Genomic DNA, 16,884 nt, shown 5'->3' with positions numbered 1-16,884 from the left:
TATAGAAGGTAAGCAGCTGAATTAGCTGAATAATAAAACAATTATTCTGGGACATTTTCTGTCCCGGTAGGATCAACTCATGCTTCTTGCCCTGGTTCCTGGGATGGGTGGCTGAGTGCTGGTGAAGTGCTGGTTAAGTACAATCTGATACTATATTTCTAAATACTTGCATGTAAAATGAAGAGGAAATGAACAACAACAACAAACTGTCTGTCTGCAATTCACTGCTATTTACCTGGTTTTTGAACAAGCTTTGAAAGGTGGTTGTTTTCTTAAGACAAATTAGACCCTTCAATCCTATCTGTCTTCTCTTCACTTCTAAAGTTTATTGTACCGTTGGTCTTTAGGGGTGTGCATTGGAAGTCATAAAAATTTAATTTGACTTGATGATTCCAGCTGACAATAAAGAGTCATTGATGCTTCAAAGGCGTCTGAGGCAGATGTATTTAGAGCTAACAAAAGACAGTACACAGGTTTTTGTGGATGTGGGGTACCATGCCCTGAAAGCCCTTTCATGAGCTCGTTGTAAAAGTCTGTCTTCCAGATGCAGAATCAAATTGTCAGTTCATGTGACTCCCACAGTCAATTAGAAATATCTGAACGCTCACGAGTCATTTTAAAACTTTAAAGCCTAACAGTATTTTGATGCGCTTTCTCTGTTTATGTAGTGACGAGAGGTAGAAAACAACTTTGAATGAAATGTTACCCAAATGAAAATAACTTGTGAGCTTCAGCCAAATTCACTGTCCTGCTTGGCAAAAACATAGATTTTTTTTTTTTTCTCCAGTGAAATACTTTTATATTTAAAAAAAAGAAATAAAAATCACTTTTTCATTGGAGTATGTTGTTGAGAATTAGTTATATCCAACCCGAAAACGTTTAGTTCTATGTTGAAATGAACAGTGTGTTCACCCAAATGACTTTGTTTTGCTAAGAAACAAAATGTTTTGTGATGCTCTTACTTTCTCTGCAGTAATAAAGAAGCAGCAGCATTTCTAAATCTTGCAGACGTCCTAAGAAATAACACAATGGGCTGAGATTTCTCTCAATAGACTGAAAAAAATCATGGTTAAAAGGAGCTAGGTGGATTTTTCAGTGTCAGGACATATGTAATAAACTAATTGCTTTCTTTTGATAGTTCTGCTGCATGTGTTTCAGATTTCATTTCTGAGACATCTGGAAGCATGTCTATCGAAGTAAAATTGCAGTGACCTTGAAATTAGTTACAAAGGAGTGTAAATGGCAGTCTGCTGTCAGAGTGGCGCGTGTGGCTTGCTTTTGTATGCGGTTTTTACTTTGCTTGAAATGGTTTTTCAGGTACAGTTAATCACAAAGGTGTATCTTCCAAAAGATGACAGGAAAATGTTTTGGGAGGAGAGAGCTGGTAATATGAATGGAGATGCTGGATCTGGAGAGGTAGAAAGGTTAACATAATCTGTTGTGGCAGGATATTAATAATAAATTAACTTTGAGATGTTGATCATGAGGTCTTAACCTTATGAGATCTGTGGTTTGTATATTAATAATAAAAAAGTCAACTCAGAGTCTGAGGACTTCTGTGCCTGGTACAAAAAATAAATAATAATTAAAAAAAATAAATGCACAGCACTGTGAACCTAAAATAAAGGAGTTTTTAACATTAGAACTGAGCAGATCCATTCTGATAGAAAGAAAAACTGCAGCTGTTGTCTTTTCTTAAGTGAACGTATCTAATGAGAAATGAGCGATCTCTAATGGGAAAGGAGATGATCTGTTTTGTTTTAAAGTCTTGAATTGTCTGTTGCGAGCATGGCAAGTTACTTACCTGCTGTAGAGAAATTCAGCTTCTTATTGAAATGTCATGCTTTATAATTAAATAAGTTTATGCTAGTGAAAGCTCTAGCTTTAAGGAAATGAATTTCTATGTACTGAAGTAAATTCTCCTAGCATCCAGAAACCCAGAGATGCATCCTTAATATGGATGGTGGGGAAGGGAAGCATCATATCAGCACCGAAATATATAAAGCAGGCTTTTATTCAGCTAAATCCTTGGCTTTATCAATGAAGACTCATACATTTCATGCTGGGTTTGGTAGTCTTCGTATAGGTGAAAGCAATTGTATTGAAATCTCTGTATCTACAAAAATACCAGACCTTATAGTTCTGAAATGTAAGAACTTAGTGGTGTGAAGTAGATTATACATACTCTTCTCTCAGCTCTTCAAAGGGTTATCACTTGGCTTTTGCTTATTTGTGGCCTGTCTTAAACCCATTTATTTTTAGATTATAGTTTCTAGTGATAATATATTAATGTTTAAATACATGTACACTGTATCTTTTTGTTTCAAGATATTTCTTGTCAGATACTTTTTTTGTGACCACCAGCCTAAACATGAAAGCAATAATTATATCAATTAGATTGCTCAGCCACCTCAAATAGCTGAATAATTTTCCGACACTTGCTGACTAACAAAGCAGTTTTAGTGATAAAATCTTGAGAAAATTTAATTGGATCTAAATCCTTGTAAATTCATATTGTTTAATGCAATAGCCAATTAGCAATTTGCGTATTTCACCATGCTGATTTTCTTCAACTCTTGAAGGGTCCTAAAACTGCTGTTTTGGAAAAGAAAGGATCCATTACTGCTGTATTGGAAATGTGTCTTATGTTTTAGTGGCGGCCATTTGAGCTTTTAAAACTGCTTATAGAATATCGATGCACACTTGAATCCACAGCATGTTTCTAGTTGGTTTATGTTTTTGGTGAAACTCTAAGATTTAGTTCGAAAGTCTAAATTAAGTCTAAATTATGAGCAACACAGGAAATAGGGTGCTTTACAGGAGAGACACTGATTATTAGTATTACAAAATGCTGAAGGTTAGCCCTTCACGGAGATACTTGCGGTTGTTGCATGGGCACGTTGCAGCTCTACCATCACTGCTGGGGTCTTCAGCTCCTCCACAAACTACATGTCAGTAGCTGTGCGTGTGCTGTTTCCTCCAAAGTCTTATAACAGAATGAAAGGGACAAGGCACGTAACCTATAAATGTGCTCTGAGAGCTAAAGAGTGATGTGGCTTTTTATTTCTAATACAAGGTATCTTGTAAAAATGTCTTTGCAGGATGAAAATGTTCTGATTTTCAGGACAGTAGTTCTCTAGTTGGGGTAAAATGCTATTTAACACGGAAATAATACTCTGTCTACTGTGGAAGGGAGGAATGGGACCCAGATCTGGTGTCCCAGTGAGTTCTTCATCTGTAATTCTCTCCAATAAATGGATTGGGATGGTGATTTATCCCAGCCAGGGGAATGCTCCTTGCTGCAAATGGAAGAGCATTGAAAGTGAGATATCAGACTGGGAAATTAATTTGTAATACAGCTGATCACAGTAGAGAGACTTTAACCTGAGGAAGAAATCCTTAATCTTCTGTATTTGTGTGTTTCTAGTTGTGGTGAGGCATGAGTTCTCTTCCCCAGGTGAACACAAGAAAACTTGAGTTAAGGGTTATAATCCATATTTGAAAGCCCTTCTTAAAACAGGGTTAGCAAATGGGTTTGAGTTGTTAGTCTTTCTTCAGAAACAATTCATAATGGAAAGGGTATGAAATGAACTTTTCCGAGAATGACTTCTAATGTGGAGGAACCTTTGAACTACTTGTGAATGTGGGTGAGCAGGTACGGCTAAGATGAGAAAGGTCTTTTGTTCTCTGTGCTCAGATAATACTGCCCTTTCTCAAGATCTTAATTTAAAGAAGGCCAAGTACTGGTTTGGAAGTGCGTTTGACCTTATGTCTTAAACGACAAACTTTTACCTGCATACACCAAATGTTAAAAGGAGTCCAGATCGTCAAAGGACAGTAGAGCTCAAACCTGCTGAAAAAGGGATTCAAAGATAGCTCTGCAACAAGTGATATTTTTCCAAAAGCTCTACAAAATGAAGGATTATAATGTATCCTAGATTGTCTTTTTTTAATTTTATTTTTTTATCTGATAGGACAACAATTAATTAATGAAGTGCAAATGTCTTTTAGTGATCTTTGTGTAGGCTCTGGAAGTTTTATGATATTTCTGACTATCTGACATTTTCAAACTGCTCATTTTGTGGCAAATGTTCTAACTGTAGGTTATTCTTAGGCTGTCTCAGAGAATGGAATTTTAAATATTCGAACTCTGGAGTGGAAATTTAGCCTTGATTTAATCAAACTTTGAATGATTCTAAGATTCTTCGCTATGCTAAGAGTTTAGGACTGCAGTGATTCTCTTGGGTTATAGATTGCAATTTTGTTATATTGACAGCAGCAACAATTTATAAATTATTTAAAAACTCTTATTAAGTTCTGTTCTAAAACTAGTCAGATTGCTTCCATAAACTTAATGATTGAAAGCTTTTCTACAATGATAAATCTTCTAATTTTTACCGTTAGCTTTATTCATGACTAGTTTATACCTTTATACTGAAGCCAGACTACTCTTTAATTTAAGTAACTCTTCTTTTGGTAGTTTCTCTTAATATATTTGCGAATTAAGGGTACCAAGCTATTCTAGACCCCTGCTAGCAAAGATATTCTCTTTGAACTGGTTTGTCAAAATACACTTTTAGCATTTACATTTTCTTAGCATTCCTCCACAGAACTCTCTTATCTCAGATGAGATTCCACCCAGTGATTTTTACAATTTTAATTGGCTTAAAACATTTCAGACTCACGTAGGTGATATTCTTTTTGAGTATTTTGTAATAAACAGTTTAATTTGAAGTAGTTATATTGTTTTTGATCTGTTGGTATAGTTTGATCAAGTATCTATTAAAGAAGCAATTTAAACATTAAAAATAGTACTTTACCTCTAAATTTATCTAAAATAATTCTTTGCAAACCGTATTGTGTGGGACAAATGCATTTATTGCTGTAAAACTTCTTAAAAATCAATAGTATTTGCAGCTTAAAGAAAGTTGTTCAGCAAAATTTCATTAGCAACAAAACTTAATAGTCTGGCTGATATCAGTCACTGATATTTGAAAATATTTAAGGGTGACCTCAAAGCTAATCTCGTATTTTCTTGGACAGGAGTACAACTGTTTCAGATTGCCACATATTTGGTTTTCTCTCCTCGTTATTCCTTACTCTTTCCCATTCATATTTTCACCTTTTTCATTGATACACCTTTAGGTATTATGTACAGCTCTGCTGCGTCACCTCACCCGTATCATTCTGGTTCTGATGTGGTGTTATTTCCTCAACAGTGGAATACAAGTTGGATTCAGCTCTTCGAGTTGTGGCGATGTGTCATTTGCCCTACTTTATAAACCTTTGCAGTGGTTGTACAAATGATATTTAGGTGGCTGAGACGTTTCAAAGTTGATGGAGACCTTGTGTCCTCAGGCAATAATACTGATGAGTTTGTCAGAGAGCCGGGCAAATTTCTCAGTCTCTCTCCCGAATAACCTTTCCTGTGCTGGAAGCTCATCTTTCAGCCTGGCCTGTCCTCCCGATGCTTGAGGTCTGCTGCTGTGTTGGATAATGTGCCACAACAGCCCATTGAGTTCCCACCTGGGTCCTGCCGCTGTAGCTTCTGGATTTATTCTTAACCCACAGGGCTAAGAGCTCCACACGTGGGACGTGGCTGAAGAACATACCTTGTTGCCACAGCGAATACTACCCAGTGTCAGACAGATAGGAATTGTTCCTGAAGGAGTTTGAGAAACGTCATGTGAGATGCAGAAATGCTTAAAATGGGACTTGTTTCCCTTGTTTGTAAAAGGTATGTTCCTATTAGCTCCGATTTCCAGTTGAGAGTTGAAGACACCAGTGGAATATTCTTGGTGGCACTACTAAAGGAAAGAATTGCTGGCTTCTGTATATTTTTTCCTAGAAAAACACTCTACAGCAAGCAATATGGGAAGTATCTGTCAAATTAAAAAAGCAAACTAAGGAGGAACTGTAATGATGCTGAAATATATTTTAAAGTTAACACTTTATAAGCTTGGAGATAACAGGCAGGGTTCCTCAGTGGAGAAGAGTGCTGTGCAGCAGCAGGGCTGTAGGCTGACAGCGCTGCTTGCTGTGTTCGGATGTAAGCTTTTACAGCATGTGCCTGGTAATTTTGTTATTGTTGGGCTTGCAAAACTATTTCAGTAGTTCTTTTACACAAAGGCTGCACGCTTTAACAAATATCTTTGTCTAACCTACATCAAATGTTCAGTAGGTGGTGGTTTAAACTAGATTACACAGGAGATTCACACTAATCTTTTAATGTCCCTCTTCCCTTCCCGAGAATAATAGTTTTTGAGAATAAGGTGCTTTTTTTCTGGTTTTTGTTGGTATTGGGAAAAGTATAAGTTAGGCGTCTTATCCTTTTCTTTCCTCAATAGTTACTATGGGAACAGAGCTGCGGGTCACAGGGGAAAAATCTGCAAAAGTGGTTTCTTTTAAATTGTTCATTTGAAAAAAAAAGGTAGCTTATTACTGGAATTGTGGTACTTTTCATTCAACTTTGGATTGTATTGTTGTACATATTTCACTCACAAAAGAAGCGCAGTGAGTGGCAAGAAAAACAGATGGGGATGTTTTTGTACTTTTTCCTTGGGGTTAATATTTTTTTAATTGAATGCAACTGTTGGAAAGATTTCTGTTGTTACATATAGGCGGAGCATTAAAAATGGATGATCGCATTTTCAGCCTGTTTCAGCGGAGTACTAGATTTAATTATTCTGCTGCCCTTATTCAGAACCCTGCAGGGTTTTTTAAAAAATAATTATATCTTAAGTTAGTTAGAATAGAGTTTCACTTTGCCACTTAATTGAACGATTTCAGTATATAGGGGTAATCACTTTCTCATTCAGCTCTTGTCTAGTGCACAGTTATTATAGGTGAAAATACACAAAATTGTAGTAGAAATTCCTGAGCTGCATATTGTTGTTCTCAGTATGCAGCTAACTCTTTCTAGGGACGTGAGTTTTGGGTAGCCTACCCACTGGCATCTCTATTTCATTAAATGATTTGGGTTGGAAGGGACCTTAAAGATCATCCAGTTCCAACCCTCTGCCACTCCAGGGACACCTTCCACTGGATCAGGTTGCTCAAAGCCTCATCCAACCTGGCCTTGAACACCTCCAGGGATGGAGCAGCCACAGCTTCCTTGGGCAACCTGCGCCAGTGCCTCACCACTCTCATGGTGAAGAAATTCTTCCTAATGTCCAGTCCAAATCTGCCCCTCTCCAGTTTATACCCATTCCCCCTGGTCCTATCCCCACAAGCCTTTACGAATAGCCCCTCTCCAGCTGTCCTATAGCCCAGGAATGGGGCATCCACAACTTCTCTGGGCAGCCTGTGCCGGTGTCTCCCATACATCACAGTATTTCCTTAGTTTTTGGATTTTTTTTCCTAGTGTGTATGGGAATAGTCCTGCTGTGATTGGCTTCATCTTTCCTCATTTTACTTTTCAAATAAAATTTGAATAGTAAAAGCCAGAAGCATGAAATGGAGAAGTTGGAAGGGATGGGGGATATTTCATAGTAATCCAGATTATCGGCATGGTGTTACGGCTTATTCTAATCACCCTCAGTCGGGTGATATATTCAGTGGGCATTTCATTATATCTAGTTCTGAATATATGAACTTCAGTTTGCATAGAGAGTTCCTGCTGAGATCAATAGGAGAGTGGTGTGTGTGAATCCAGAGGCAGTATCTGGTCCTTACTGTTTCTGGCGTCTACCACTTTGTAGAATTTCACACTTCCTTCTGGAGACCTTTTAAAGTTTATGGTTTAATGTATCTCTGTTTCATACTTGTGTATAACAGCAATTTAGGATTATAGAGCTAAATTTGGAAAAGCATGTTAAAACCTCATTGTAGTGGTTCTAAATATATTGGTTCTGTGTGCTGGGGGATGAGTTGTAGGCGGTTGCTGAAGTATATCCAGCTTTTGTGTGGCGTGTCCTGGAAGGCTAGCCATGAAAAATCACTTTTCAAATGAGAACTTAATAAAAACTTTCCTGTTCTGAACACTAAGCTCTACTCCCCGTGCGATTAGTGGTTTCATTTCTTTCTCAGCAGTTGGGTAATGATTATGGCTCCAGATGCTGCCGGAGTGATAGAGTGATTAATTTCACTTGAAAGGGCATATGTTCAAAGAGGAGCCAACCCAACGCCTCGAACGCAGAGCACACATCGCTGCAGTGCTGCAGCTTGCATGACTTGGTACCCAACTGTTTCCCGGGAACGTACCAGTAAACCAACATTATTTCTCTTAAGCCAATATATTTGCTGCTTGGTTTTGCCCACTCACTAATTTATATTTTTCTTTCCCCTCACTGCATTCCAAAGGATCTGTTTTTTCAAGTTTTTTCTGTCTCTTTATAAAGCAGTGCTGTCAAACTTCCACCGGAAGACATTGAGAAGGGGCTGATACCACCAGCACAGCCCAAGTAACTGCAAACAAGCTCAGACTTGTCTTTATACCCTCTATGGAACAGAGTGGTAATAAAAGGGTTTATATTCCATTGCGTAGGCAACAGCAACTTTAAAAGTGTTCCTATGCTTCATTTGCAATAATAGTTTACACCTTATGACTTGCTGAAAAATCGTGACATTTAAAGTATTACATTTGCTTAAATTAAAACTTAAAACATTAAATGTCTACGGTAGGTACTTTAGTAAGTCTTTATTAGGACTTTATTAACCTGTTGAATAGGTCAACAGACGTATGAAACATGGTTGGTGGTGCCAGCCATGTGATTAAATATAGAGCTAGGGGATAGCTGGTGTTTATCATGTTATCATCTGAACATTTTCACTGATTGATGTCCTCTGGGGTTTATTCTATCACCCCTGAGATCAAAGACCTTCAAATGTCAATAGTTTAAAAATATCCACCTATGTGTGAGGCGTGTTTTACTTCTCTGCAGTATGACATTTATAACAATAAATTTCACAAGTTTGAAGCTGCTGAAGACAAAAATAAATTCAGTACTTGTGACATCTTTTAAGATCTTTTGACCCATTAGTTAAATTGATTTATATTATATAGTTGCTTTTCAGCAAAATAAGCACTTTTCTTCTAGCTATTGAAAATCTTCACAGTGAAGACACTAGAAAAATAAAAAAAAATAATTTCTGTACATTTAATAAGTTCTGATGCGTATTAGTTGCATAATTTTGAAGCAGCTGCCTGGATGGAGTACAGAATTTGAATTTTTACGGACAAGGATTGAAAGGAGGCTGCAATGATGAAGCACCTGGAACTTCTCAGAAGTTCTTTTATTAAATGTGTTGCACATAAGGTAGTGCTGGTATAAAGTTTTTATTGTCTTTCCCTTAATATTCTTGCTTATAATAATAGAGTAATCCTCAATTCAAGCAGAAGTAAAAATGAATTTTAATAAAATGCTTCCAGCTCTGTGTGTTAAATGTGTACACTGTATGACTAGAATAATTTACCTAAACTTTTGATATTTTCAGTTAAACTGATTCAGTACATCTGTTTTCCAACTGGCATTAAATATTTCATAACCCAAGTATACTATCTTGATTTAAATCAATGTTAATGTGAACATTCTTGATTCTGCAGATTTATATTCCCAAATTTAGCAGGATCCGCCATCATTGGCGAGCTTGGAATGTGTGGGGTTGTCTGTGCTTAACAGGTAGCTGACATGGATTTGTTTCAAAGTTGTAGAAATCTGATGAAAGAGGGTTTATGCGTACTTTAAATATTGATCACAATTTTCTTCTGAGGAAATAGCAGTGTGTATTCTGCATTCTGTGAAAAGTGCTAAGAAAATCTTACTTTTGGAATTGGCTCCAGACATAAAGAAGTGTGCAAAGCCAAGTGTATCCTTGCATGAGTAGCACTGAGATGGAAGTTAGACGGTGTCTGAGTGTTGAATGTGTTGCTTACATTTTAGTGTCCAAGTGTGTGTATGTTCATGCATTGTTTTTCGCCTGTATTTATATGTCAACCATGTATAACTGTGTTGCCATCTGGCCAAGGACACTGGTGTAGTGGCAGAAATAGAAACATAGATGAACTGCTTTAAAAAGATTGGAGAAGGATCAAATGAGAGACAGGGAAGTCACAGTAAATGATGACAGTAATGTTATTGTGCCCTAAGGGTCTTGCAAAGTACAGTACTTAAAACCCAATTTTTGCTTTGTAGATAAGTGAGCATGTCTCAGTTAAGTCAATATACGCGTGCAATAGATGATAAAGCTTGGTATTACACACCTTCTTTGATATTTTTCATACTTACTGCTTTAAAGGTAACATATTTGTGTTCAGAACACTCTAAAGTACTTTATGCTTTTTGTTATGAGGTTTCCAACATGTTGCTTGGTTTTGTGTTGGAAGCTCCGGAAGCTGATATTTTCACTCCCACATTGGGTATTTATTAATGGCTAATTGGCTGCTGACGGTTGCTAGGACTCTCTTCAAAAAAGCAGAGAGTGACACCAGAGGATAAGAAATCAAAGAAACCAAAAAGCAGGTGAGAAAATGTTACTCTATGCAGTTGCATTTAAATATTGAAGGTTGCTTTTTGAATGTAAACAAAGGTGAGAAACAAACAAAACCCCTCTGTTTTGCCTATAGCTCATAAAATCATAGAATAGTTTGGGTTGGGAGGGACCTTAAAGATCATCCAGTTCCAGCCCCCCTGCCATGGGCAGGGACATCCCACTGGCTCAGGCTGCCCAAGGCCCATCCAACCTGGCCTTGAACACCTCCAGGGATGGGGCAGCCACAGCCTCCCTGGGCAACCTGTGCCAGGGCCTCACCACTCTCATGGTGAAGAAATTCTTCCTTATATCAAACCTAAATCTGCCCCTCTCCAGTTTATACCCATTGCCCCTCGTACTATCCCCACAAGCCTTTAAGAACAGCCCCTCTCCAGCTTTCCTGTAGCCCCTTCAGGTATTAGAAAGTCCCTATAAGATCTCCTCAGAGCCTTCTCTTCTCCAGGCTGAACAACCCCAATTCTCTCAGCCTGTTAAAATTTTAATGTCCTCTGATTTAGGAAAAAAAGTTTTACTTATGCATCTTCTTCACTCTGATTTACTTGTCCTTGATTGATTTATTTTTTTTTTTTTTAAATAGATGAGCCAGCTTTCCAAGTCCTCAGAATGATTGAATTATTACAGCACACCAGGCCCCAAATCAGATTTAAGGTATTTTGATACAATTTATGGAATAAATTGGTGAACAGATGCTGAGGATGGAAAGTTGCTGGTACTCAAATCTCCTAGATGAATCTGTAGGCAGAAGATTCTCCATAGACCTTAACTGAAAGGTCAGGAACTAACCTTACTAGTATATGCCATTTAATGAGGTATCATTGGGATAAATATATTGTAACTGTATGTCTGTATGTCTTAGTGCATCAGGAGCTAAAGAAATGGTAAACTCACAGTGTTCTGCATAAAGCTATGCAGCATTCAATAAAGCAATTACATAAAAAGCATTACAGTCAACTTCAATTCCAATATTAGCAGTAATAATCAATCATTTTCAATCCAAGGGATGGTCTAATCACTTTTTTTTTTTCTGCTTTGAAAGGTTACATTACTCAGTTATCTTGCAGATGAGCAACCTTTTCATGTTTGATTCATGTAGGATTTTATAAATGTTGTTTCTTTTAATCTCAGTATTTTGGTATTAGCTATTTTGTGAGAGTTTAGAAATTTCCCTAACCTTTTCTCATGCAAATATAACTTTTTACAGTTCTTAAACATTTTTAGAGTAGAAAATCTAATTGTCGCGAGCAACAGGTGAATTTTTTAAATCTGCTCATCTGTGTAAAATCTCCTTTTCCTCCTTGTGCTGGTGTTGCCACTTTTTTTTTTGTGGTGGAATGAACATCCTGCATAAGTGGTCTCATTCAGCTTCATCCAGTGCAGTTACAGAATCACAGAATCACAGAATCACAAGGTTGGAAAGGACCCACTGGATCATTGAGTCCAACCATTCCTAACACTCCCTTAAACCACGTCCTTAAGCACTTCATCCACCCGTTCCTTAAACACCTCCAGGGAAGGCGACTCGACCACCTCCCTGGGCAGCCTCTGCCAGTGCCCAATGACTCTTTCTGTGAAGAATTTTTTTCTGATATCCAGCCTGAACTTCCCCTGGTGAAGCTTGAGGCCATTCCCCCTTGTCCTGTCCCCCGTCACTTGGGAGAAGGGCCCAGCTCTCTCCTCTCCACAACCTCCTTTCAGGCAGTTGTAGAGAGTAATAAGGTCTCCCCTCAGCCTCCTCTTCTCCAGGCTAAACACCCCCAGCTCTCTCAGCCACTCCTCGTAAGTTCAAGGACTTTTCTTCCTTTGGCTACAGATCATGAAATCTCCCCCTCTCAGAGTCTACACTTCAGTTTAGTCCCTGTGACTGACAGTGGTTTCTCTCCTCTCTCCTCTGCTTTGCTCTCAGCTGCGTGGGCAGCGCACTGCAGGCTCTGTTATAGATCACTGCTGGTGGATATTAATTGATACTAGCTAGGTAACCCTATTGAATTCCTTCCTTAAGCAGGGAATTTAGCAAATGGTTAAGGACAATTGCGTTATCACCTTTAGGGTGGTACTAGGATGCTTATACTTTAAGACACACACATGAGAAAATAGTGAAAAGATGATTTCCATCAGGCTTTCTTCCTGCTTCACCTCTCAAGGACGGCAGGTAAACAGAGTGGTTGACTGAAAGCAACACACTTGATACAGGTTTTTAGTAAAAGTGTAAGTTTTATAGAGCTTGGTCCCCCCGCCACCCCAAACGCTACATACTTTGTGAAAGGTCCTTGTTTTCACATCTTCTGGAACCAATTCTAACCAATACTTTTACCTGTGGACAGTGCCATTGGTGAAGCGTTTAGAGGGGAAGCTGTATGAAGAGCAGCTGAGTCACTTGGTCTGTTCAGCCTGGAGGAGACTGAAGAGAGACCTCATCATGGTCTACAGTTTCCTCACAAGGGGAGGAGGAACAAGCACTGATCTCTTCTCTCTGGTGACCAATGATAGGACCCAAGGGAATGGCTGGAGGATGTGCCAGGGAGGGTGTAGGTTGGATATTAGGAAAAGTTTCTTCACCCTGAGGGTGGTGGAGCACTGGAGCAGCTCCCCAGGGGAGCAGTCATGGTGCCAAGCCTGACAATATACAAGAAGCACTTGGGCAACACCAAGTGATGTGAATGCTGGGGATGTCCTGTGCAGGGACAGGAGTTGGACTCGATGATCCTTGTGGGTCTCTTCCAACTCAGGACATTGTATGATTTTATGTCAGGAGAAAATATTGACTTTTAAACAAAAAGATATCTCCTTTTCTTAGATATGAGCCTGGCTAATAGTTGAATTAGTGTGTCCTGAATGATGCCTGTTAGCCCATGAATTGACTGGTAAAATTAGTATACGAGTATTTTGCACGAATGAGAAATAAAAGGTCCATAGCATTTTAGTTGTTTTGCCATGTAAAGAACAATTGAAACAGCTGGGAAATTTTAGCTTAAGAATAAATTATCATGGATTGGTTTCTTTTTATGTCTTTGATGGTATTGGCAAAGCTGTCTGTTAATGTGTGGCTGATGGATTTTTTTTTTTTTTCTTTTTTCTTTTCCTTTTAATCCTAACAATTTTATCATTCATGGCATCAATATACATTTTAGTGCCCGTAGCTGTCCATCTATCCCATGGACACACACACATGTTCTGGTCAGCTTGTCTTCACGTAGCTGTTAACGTGGAATATCCATATATCTTTATGTATTTCTGTTGTGGTGGTTTTTATTTTTACTCTTTATCAACATAAATCTATGCGGTCTGACTTCTGTTGTCTTTATGCACTGACAGCTGCACGGAGGTGGCATAGGATGTTACATGAAACTGATGATTGCTAATGTCATGAATTATTCTAGGCTGGCTTTTTTTTTTTTTAACTCGCTTGGTAAATGCCATATGCAAAATTTCATAACTTTCTCATAAACCTCTTTTAGTGTCTCTCTGGAGACTATTGATAAACTTTCCCTTAAGCATACATACAAATTAAATGTGAGAACCTGCGGCTAAAAGAAATTGCTCCGAGGCAATGATTCACAAGGATGAAAAATCAATAAGAGTTTCATTAAGGAAGGAAAGAAAGTTTAGACAGGCTCTTTGCTTTTCTTTCCTATGGAAAGTAGAGAGAGAAACCGTTAATCATTTTATTCAGCTTTATTCTTAGAAATGGGAGTCATAACGTGGATGCGGATATTTTGAAGCATGAATGTGGCTGAGTGAAAGGGTCTGGTGTCTGTGATCTCTTTGACTGCATCCCCAGCGCATCTTTCCAAATTCCCCTCCTTCAGCTCTTCCTTTTCATTTGTATGAGCAGCACCTGCTCGTAAGTGGAATTACCTTCTGGAGAAGCTGCCTGGGCACGTAACTCAGAACTTTTTAAAGTGGATGTGTTTATACAAGAGGCTACAGCGCAGACTTGCAGAACTGCTGCCAAAGGGAGCTGTAGCCTCCCCAGGGTAGAGGTTTTCACCCACAGCTCAACTCCCTAGTGGATTGGGTTGGGAGGCTGCGCTGGATGAGTCAATTCCGATAGCTGATGTGATGAAAACTGTATTGTTTCTATAAATTTCTGAGGGTTTTCTGCTGAATTAGGTCTCTGAGAAGTGACCTGCCCTGTAGCAGCTGCGGTGAGGATGAGCAGTGGGAGATGAGGAGAGTGCTGTGCTGCGGGTAGGGGAAGGGGAATGAGACAAGCTCATGTGTGGGAGCTGTGTGGGTGACATGCACGCAGACACCGACACGAGCGCCTGCTCTGTCTGTGTGTAGGAGTTCCTCTCTGCTGGGAAGATTGTGTTTGTGGAAGCTGGACTTCTATAGCAACCATATTTCCCTGTCATAACTCTCTTTTTTTCTTTTAGCTTTGCTATTAAAACCTGGTGATGACACATGTTAACAGTCTTACAGTGACATTCGGCAGTTATACATCTGTTTGTTTTCATTAAATACTGTTTTTTGAAAAGTTTTAACGGTGATCCGATTAAAACGCGCTTCGGATGCAAAACCTGGCAGTGATTCTCTCAGCCAAGAGCAAATTTATTTCTCCAAGCTTGTTTAAAAAACCAGAAATGCTGGCAGGGTGGAATAGTAAATATGAGCTGTACATCGTCTTCAGCGGGCTTTTTTTGGATGCCTTGCATGAACTGAACAAGTGAGCAAGTGAAATGCACATGACTGTGGGCTCTGACAGAGTTGTGGTGATGGATTAAAATCAGATGAGCAAAGCTGTTGCCCTCCCTGACCATCTGCCCCGCTCTTTGTTTTGTGTCTCAGAACAGCAATATTTGGTCTGTTCATGAATCAGCTTTTATAAAGCAATTTTTAGCCTGGAATATTAAAGTAAGCTGAACCAGGGCTGGTTTACTTTAATGTGCTTCTCCTAAATGGTTTTGGGGGAGCTTTCAGGCTGCCCCAGCTGTCTAAAAAGACATGCTAAAAATGGCATGTTATTTGTTTTCTTCAAGCTGACCTAGGTGTAATGTACTCGTGCTATTTCCTCACTTGCATCTTCTTACCCGAATGCTCTGTGCACGCAGGTGTGACAGCTGCAGGGCTGCTTTACTTTTGGGGCTAACAGTGGCCACAGCCCTGCCTGTCACTGTACCACGCTTCCCTGTGCAGCGTCGCCCGTCCTGAGACTAAGCAGAAATGTTGCTCTCAGTCCAAAGTTTCGTCTCATTGTCTTTAAAATTGGGGTCCTTTTTACCACGCCAGTCCTGCAGAAGTGCTGTTTGCCCATTTGTAAGTATTTTATATTAAAGGCAAGCTGCTATTTATTAGATATTTGTATTATAACGTATAAAGTGATTGCATGAGTTATATCTGCATCTGCAGAGCATCCAAACTGTGATTTAGGGATGTCTTTTGCTTGTTTTTAGAGCAAAATTGGGTTAAAATTGATTTGCTGAAGCAAATGTGGTGCACCACAAACCTACGCTGAGTCGTGTTAAATGCAATAAACAGTAATAAGTGTGTGGGGCTGAAATTCCCATGCCTCTAAGGGCTGTGGGCTGCTGGGAGACCTGCTCACCTTTCCCAGTTTTTGAACAGTGGTGAGTGAACAGATTGGATCAGATCTTGTTTCAGCATCATCTGTTTCTACAGCTGAAGCTCCCCTATGGTCGTATGAATTATTTAAGATGCAGAAGCTGTGTAACAGGAGTCTCCAGTAAAGGTTAAGGCTCCATCTGTTCTGCCAACCTCGAGGACTGCACATTTCATGGCATCATCTGTGTTGTTAGATGACATCATAAGAGTCAGGAACACTCAAATGTGCCCCAAACTGTTCTTTTGCATTTGTTTCACAGCAGTGAAGCCCTCACCGTGTTAGCACCGTACACCTGGGGTGCTCTTGGCCCAACTTCATTCACAGTCAGTCTGTGCTGCCGAGTGCACCTTCAGCACCAGGTTTAGCATCCTTTAACAAAAGCTGGATTGGACTGTACAGAGCACTGAGAGAAAACACACCTGATCTGAGGTTCTTGTGCAACAGGAACAGAAGACAGAAAAATTCAATAGTAGAAAAAAGAAGTCCAGTCTTTTGTGTTTCTGTTGTATATACTCTGTCTCGTTTAAATCATGTTTTCTGTTTAAAAATTAATGGCTAATTAGTATTTTAATGGTTATGTGCAGAAAGGAGGACAATAGCATTTTTTTTTTTTAATAACAAAACCAAATTAAACTATGCTGTGTGTGGATGATGAAGAGAATATGAAAAGAGTTTTGGAAGTTAAAACTCCTTTTCCAAGTCTCCATACAGCCAGCATCCTCCTCTCAAAGAACAGAAACTGAGTTTCTGAAAAGTTCTCTGAAAGAGAATTGTGCTTTGTGACATTAAAATTAAATACTGACACTGTTTTTCTGGTTTCTCCCTGCACC

The 16,884-nt window shown here is 39.0% G+C and overlaps 1 protein-coding gene across 6 annotated transcripts in view; it reads left to right on the top strand.

Annotated features, from left to right (window-relative positions):
* THSD7B (thrombospondin type 1 domain containing 7B) overlaps window positions 1-16,884 on the top strand; it is a 395,032-nt gene that overhangs the window by 122,046 nt on the left and 256,102 nt on the right. The gene's annotated exons all lie outside the window — the stretch shown is intronic.

This window comes from Cuculus canorus, chromosome 6, assembly GCF_017976375.1.
Source record: "Cuculus canorus isolate bCucCan1 chromosome 6, bCucCan1.pri, whole genome shotgun sequence".
Lineage (NCBI taxonomy): Eukaryota > Metazoa > Chordata > Aves > Cuculiformes > Cuculidae > Cuculus > Cuculus canorus.
Note: the sequence above shows the minus strand (reverse complement) of the source record. Positions and strands in the feature narration are given on the sequence as shown.